The sequence below is a fragment of the Gossypium hirsutum genome, chromosome D06 (assembly GCF_007990345.1).
Source record: "Gossypium hirsutum isolate 1008001.06 chromosome D06, Gossypium_hirsutum_v2.1, whole genome shotgun sequence".
Classification (NCBI taxonomy): domain Eukaryota; kingdom Viridiplantae; phylum Streptophyta; class Magnoliopsida; order Malvales; family Malvaceae; genus Gossypium; species Gossypium hirsutum.
The window spans coordinates 53908057-53914954 of NC_053442.1; positions in this window are offsets into that span (position 1 = coordinate 53908057).

The following is a 6898-nucleotide window of genomic DNA, read 5'->3' on the forward strand; positions in this document are numbered from 1 at the left end:
GAAACCATTGTCATTTGTTGTAATAAACTAAGAATATTATATTCGGACATTCCATCTATATTCCATTCATAGATTGTATTAGCATTGTATTTATTTTGGAAAACAGGTTTTTCTTCTATGTTAAGATCAGGTGCAGTGATTTTTGGATAATATAATCTTTTTGGTTCTTTCCAAGCCATCTTGTTAATTTGTTGTTCATCTGACTGATCCGAGTCAGATTGGGAGGATTGGTGTAATGTATTTATTGAATATTGGGTTTGTATTGGGGTATCAGGGGCGATTAATCCAGACTTATGGTTTTCTAAAGCATTAAGTCTATTTTGGATTTCTGTTAGGAAATCATTTTGGGATTTTTGGAAAGCTTTTGGAATCTCATAAGGTGTGAATATTGGTTCTTTGGAACTTTTTTCGGTTATCTCTTTTACTGGTTCTTTCTTGATTGGTTGACTTTCTACCAAATTTTCAATATAATCTAATTGTTTTCCTATTGTACGAAGATTAATGTTTGTATAATTGTTTTGTTCTACTATCATTTTGATATCCTTTGATGAGATTTGTTCTCCTGCATCGGGAGCTCTCATTCTTAAAGGGTTTGCTTTTATTCCAGTATTCTTATGAAGATATTGAACCTCCATTAAAGGGGGATGTCGAGATTCAACTTCTCCTTTATTAGTTTGCCATCTAGTATTATATCTTATTGTATTAACAGATCCTAAATAATATTCTTCAAACCATTCAAAGAATTTTATATGGACTTTATGAGTATTCATAAATCTATAATATTCTTGAAGAATATTTTCTTTTTTATCATTATAATTTTTAAAGTAATCTTCTCTTTTTTGCTTATTTTTGTTGGAATAGAAGTGCTTTCTACACCATTCTTTATTTATTTCAAAAAATTTTTCTAAAACAAATATTTCTGAATTTTCTCTTTGTCTTGCATTATTAGTCATTGATGAATAAGTTGGTGACATGTTAGGTGAATTTTGGGGACTCTCTTCTTGTCTGGCATAGATAGGTTGAGCTATATTTGAGGAATTATCTATTCCTTGTAAATTGGTCCTAAATGTTGTTGGGATAGAAGAGACAGAGGCTCTGGCTGTCCTAAAATCTACTGTTTGTGTTTCTGGATTTGACTCTTCTTCTATATTTAACCTCCTAAAAGCTGTGCTGGTACTTCCTAAAATTTAAATGTTTTTTGCAGTTATGTTATAAAAACAAAAGAAAGGAGTTTACCTATTCAAAAAGAATATGAAACAATCCAATTATTAGATAAAGTCGTCATTAATAAACTCAAAGAACAAAGTTACAAATACATCCATTTTGGATTAGTCCAGGTTGGAGTCAAACCTCTTAGTGTTGAAGCCACTAAAAATACCTCAATATTAGTAGTCTTAAGAGACCAAAGACACATCATGTTTAATGACTCATTATTAGGAACTATAGAAACAAGCCTATGTACTGGCCCAATACATTTTTATTGTTATCCAAATTTTATGGTTTCTTTGACTGATAAAAACATTTTACAATCTTTAACACTTCAAATACATACCCATAACTACAAAATGCTTCCATGTACAGAAGTGTAGAATTTGCTAGCAAATTCCCAGACCAAATTCTTGATAAAGTCCAATTACAAAGGTTCTTAGGAAGCCTCAATTATGTTATAGACTTTTATCCAGGTCTTAGCAAATTATGTAAACCATTATATGATAGACTCAAAAAGAATCCACAACCTTGGACAAAAAACCATACCAATATTATCACCCAAATCAAAAAACAAATCACTAAGCTTCCTTGTTTATATTTAGCTGATCCAAATGCCCCCAAGATAGTTGAAACAGATGCTTCTGAAATAGAGTATGGTGGGATCCTAAAACAAGTTAAAGGAGGAAAAGAGCAAGTAGTCCAGTTTACTTCCAGACACTGGAATCCTACTCAGCAAAATTATAGTACTATTAAAAAAGAAATTTTATCAATTGTTTTATGCATTACAAAATTCCAAAGTGATTTATTAAATCAAAAATTCCTTTTGCGAATCGATTGCAAATCAGCAAAAGAAGTTTTACAAAAAGATGTTCAAAACATTGCCTCAAAACAGATTTTTGCAAGATGGCAGGCAATTTTGAGCATATTTGATTTTGATATTGAATACATCAAAGGAGAAACTAATTCTTTGCCTGATTTTCTCACCAGAGAGTTTCTTCAAAAATGCCCCCCAAACTCCGAGACAAAGGAAAAGGGAAAATAGAAGAATCATCCAAAACCCAAATCATATCAAAACCAATTAAAACATGGTATGAAATTTGCCAAGAAGAAGATGAGAAATCATCATCATCGTCAAAATCCTCCAAAAATACAATAATTCAAGATGCACAAGATCCAAATGAGATTGGTTCTCAAATCAAAAAATGGATTGAGTCCCTATCTCAATCTCCAGAAGTAGCATTGGCCTTTTCGCAAATGAAAGAGGAAACTCCTCTCAAACAAATTGCTGCTGAAGCAGCAAAGGTTTCAAAAAATAAAGAGATTGTTTTACACAAACCAAAATCTCTTAAAAATGTTTTAAAAGAGACTTCTCTCCAAGAGGTTTTTCCAAAAGAGATAGCGGTATCTTCACAAACTGCTACACAAAAATCTTCACAATATTTTCCAAACAAATATTTTGAAAAAATTCTTGTTATGGAGGAAGAATTTTTCAGAAAAACCTCCACATATACTGGCAAAAGAACTTTTCAATGGATGGCATTTCAAACCATTGGATTCTCAAAAACCCTAACAGTATTATGAAAATATACTGGTCCAAACTGGATCTGTTTTGTTCAAACATTACACAGATCCAAAAGATCCAAATTTTATTACCCATTCAACAGCCCAAATATTAAAAATTCTCCGACCAAGAGATTGGAGTGAAAACCCAAATGCTTCAAAGAAATTCCCAGCCAAATTTACCACCAAAATAGACCATTACCCATATTTTACATATTGGGATTACCAAATGGCATGGTACAATGCCTTTTTAATGAACAACCAGCACATGAGACATTCGTGGCTCATATATTTCAAATATGGCACCCAATTCAAATTCCCAAACTGGTTCCAAGAGTGGTGGAATTGGTATGGACCATCATCCTTTGAGATACTGCAGAAAAAATTCAAAACTTATGGCCCAAATTCTTTTACAAATTTCATCCTGAACCAGATCAAAAACACATTTACAGGACAATCCATTTTTTCTCAAAACTATGCATTTCCTGGATTGTCTCATGGAATTATTCTTATGAGTAAGACCAACACACTGGAATTCCATTATTAGTTCGCAATTACAGGACTAAATGGTGGGACAAATTTAATGATGAGAAATATGATTCAAAATATTTGGATAATTTTTTCAACAAGAATCCAAGATTATGTAAGTCTGCAGCCCCGGATCAAACCACAGCAAAATTTCTTCAAGCAAAGTCAATAGCCAGTGCAATGTTAGCTCAAGCCAAGACCAAAAAAGAATACAAAAAACTCATGGCTGAAATGCTCAGCTCATTGGACTCCGAATCTGAAGATGAATATCCGGCATCCTCAATCAAAACGGTGGATCTTGCAGATGATACCACTTCGGTAACCATCACCAGGTCCAAAAAGAAATAATACATGAACAGGAGAGATTCCCTGCAAGAAATGATGTGAACAGGAGAGATTCCCTGCAACAAAATAATCCGTGAACAGGAGAGATTCCCTGCAAGAAATGATGTGAACAGGAAAGATTCCCTGCAACAAAATAATGTGTGAACAGGAGAGATTCCCTGCAACAAAATAATGCGTGAACAGGAGAGATTCCCTGCAAGAAATGATGTGAACAGGAAAGATTCCCTGCAACAGAATAATGCGTGAACAGGAAATATTCCCTGCAAGAAAAGACAAGTGAATAGTTATGTAATTTGTATTTTGTAACCAGAGAATATATTCTCTGAAAATTTATTTTCAAAAGTTTCAAATGTAATGATTAAACGATTTAGATGATGTAAGGAGAGAATAGCCCTCTATAAAAGGCTATCAGTTTGTGAATGGAAGGCAGAACTCGATTTTACCCATTTGAGTTGTTTCTTCCAAAAGTTTCTCAAAGTTTTTCAAAACTTTCGCATTAACAAAGTTTCATTTTAAGTTTCCAAAATTTCAAATTAAATAATATTTTCTCAAATTGCATTTACAAAATTAAGTTTTCAAACTTAAACTATTTTCTTAAAAATATATCATTACCAATCCGGTCCTGAACTTTTTTCTGAGGTTTCATCTTTTAAGGATCTAATTTGTTCCTTCATTTCTTGTTGTTCTATTTTAAGCTGAGAAAGTTCTGATTTAATCTATTTTATTTCCAACTGTAATTCAGAGTTTGTAATTTGTCTTGGTTTTATTTTTTCATATTTATTAAATATTATATCTTGTATATTATACATTTGTGATTGACTAGAAATGATTTCTTTTTCTTTTTCTGGTTTATCTTTTAATGAGGATTTTAATTTCAAAAGGTATTCTCTTTTAAGCTCTAGGTCTTGAATTTTATCAATAACTTCTATCATAAATTCTTGATCTTTAGTTAGCATATTAATTGAAGGTTCATTCTCATCTCCAGAAGACTGGGATGTTGTATGTAATTCGTCTATTTGTAATTCATCTGTTTCAGTAGATGTATCATTTTCAGAAGAAGTTGTTTCTAATAGGATTTCATTTAATTTTTGTTCTATCTCTTCTTCTAAATTTAAGTTATTGGTTTTTCTTTTGATTTTACAATATTTTGAGATATGTCCTGGTTTTCCACATCTATAACATTTTATTGTTTTGTCAATTTTGTTTTCTGTTTTTTGTTGTTTCTTCCCTTTTCTGTATTTTTTATATTTAGGTTTTTTATAATATTCTGAAATATTCTTTTTCCTATTTTTTGGCTATATTTTTAAGAAAATAGTTTAAGTTTGAAAACTTAATTTTGTATGCAATTTGAGAAAATATTATTTAATTTGAAATTTTGGAAACTTAAAATGAAACTTTGTTAATGCGAAAGTTTTGAAAAACTTTGAGAAACTTTTGGGAGAAACAACTCAAATGGGTAAAATCGAGTTCTGCCTTCTATTCACAAACTGATAGCCTTTTATAAAGGGCTATTCTCTCCTTACATCATCTAAATCGTTTAATCATTACATTTGAAACTTTTGAAAATAAATTTTCAGAGAATATATTCTCTGGTTACAAAATATATTTAATATTTACGGTCTGAAACATCAGAGTTGTGGCCCCAAAACCACCGTTTTCGATCATACTAAAAAATAGACTAATTAGTATATCCTTATTTAATTAAGATTTAATTGCAATTAACCATAATCTAAAGAAGTCCACATCATTTATATTATTAGGCCATTTAAGGAGGGTTCAATTACACAATTTATCCTTAAATTCTATTAAATTCCAATTAAACAAGCTTATTTACAATTTAGCCTTAAACTAATTAGAGCTAAATGAATAAATAACCCAAAAGTTAGTGGATTGATTGACATCCACCACTGCTTGGACTTTTTTTACCATGATTTAATCACCATTTTGGCCCCTTTACTATTTTAAATCTATAGCAATTAAGTTTTACCTCTTTTACAATTTAATCTTTTTACCTTAATTAAGCAATAAATCATCAAAATTTCCAAACCAAACTTCAATTCACATATAATACAACTCTGTAAATATTAAATAAAAACATTTACGGCCCTAAATTACGAAAACGAGGCCTCAATACCCCATTTTCAACAACCACTTGACTTTTGAACTAAACCACTTATATTAACTATTAATTCAATTAATTAAAATTCCTCAAATGAAAATTTAATATAAAATTATTGGCTCGTACAATTTAAGTAGTAATTATACGAACTTTCTCGTCGATTTTGTGGTCCCAAAACCACTATTTTCGACACCATTAAAAATTCGGGCTGTTACAATGGGCAAGCTTAGTTGCCCTATGACAAAAAAGGATTGAACCATTAGATAGGAAGGGTTAGCATACAAATAAATCTAATAATTGTGGGATTACCCACTAGAATTAAAATCAAGACATTAGTCAGATAGTGATTTCACCTTAGAGTATCTGCCAAATTAGGATTTCTTTGGAGACTCTATGAATGGGAGTATGCCCAACAGCAGAGTGACTAGATATCTGAAAAGGAGCCAGTATCTAAATTCCATTAAGTGCTAATGAGTCCGCAAATCAAGCAAAGCAAGTATAAAGCAATAGTACGAAAGGATAAGCCATGTTAAAGCTTTCTGTAAGAATGAAAGGTGAGTATTCCAGAAATCATATGAAGGCATAAGGAAGAATTTCTCTAAGTATGCCTTTCAGGCTGAGCATGAAAGGAAATTTTGAGGATAATTTTTTGAAGGGTAGGAAGTTGTCTGACTCGATTTCCTTTAAGTCTGGAAATTAGGAATAATTGGGGATTAAATTGAAAAAGCTGTAAGCTGGTGGCCTATACTAAAAAATAAGAAAATTTAGTGACTGATTTTGTCACATCCCAAAATTTGGGGTTAGTAAAATCGAGTTTGTGAATCGAGAGAGAGAGAGAGAGGTCACGCCCTATCTATGTGTTTTTAGGAAAAAAATATACGAGTATAGGTCTAATGGTTAAGTGATAGTGAATTTGTCCTTGAAACCCAAGTTCAAATTCTTTCCCTTGCACCATTTTTATTATTTTGCAAATTTTGCTTCTAATCTGTAACATCCCTATTTTTTTGTTTAATGTTGGTGAAATTATTTCAATAATGGGTAATTGTCCTAGTGGTTAAGACAAAAGAAGTAGACAGTGCAATTCGCTTAGAAACCCGAGTTTGATTTCCCTTCCCTTGCAAAATAGCTTAATGTTGC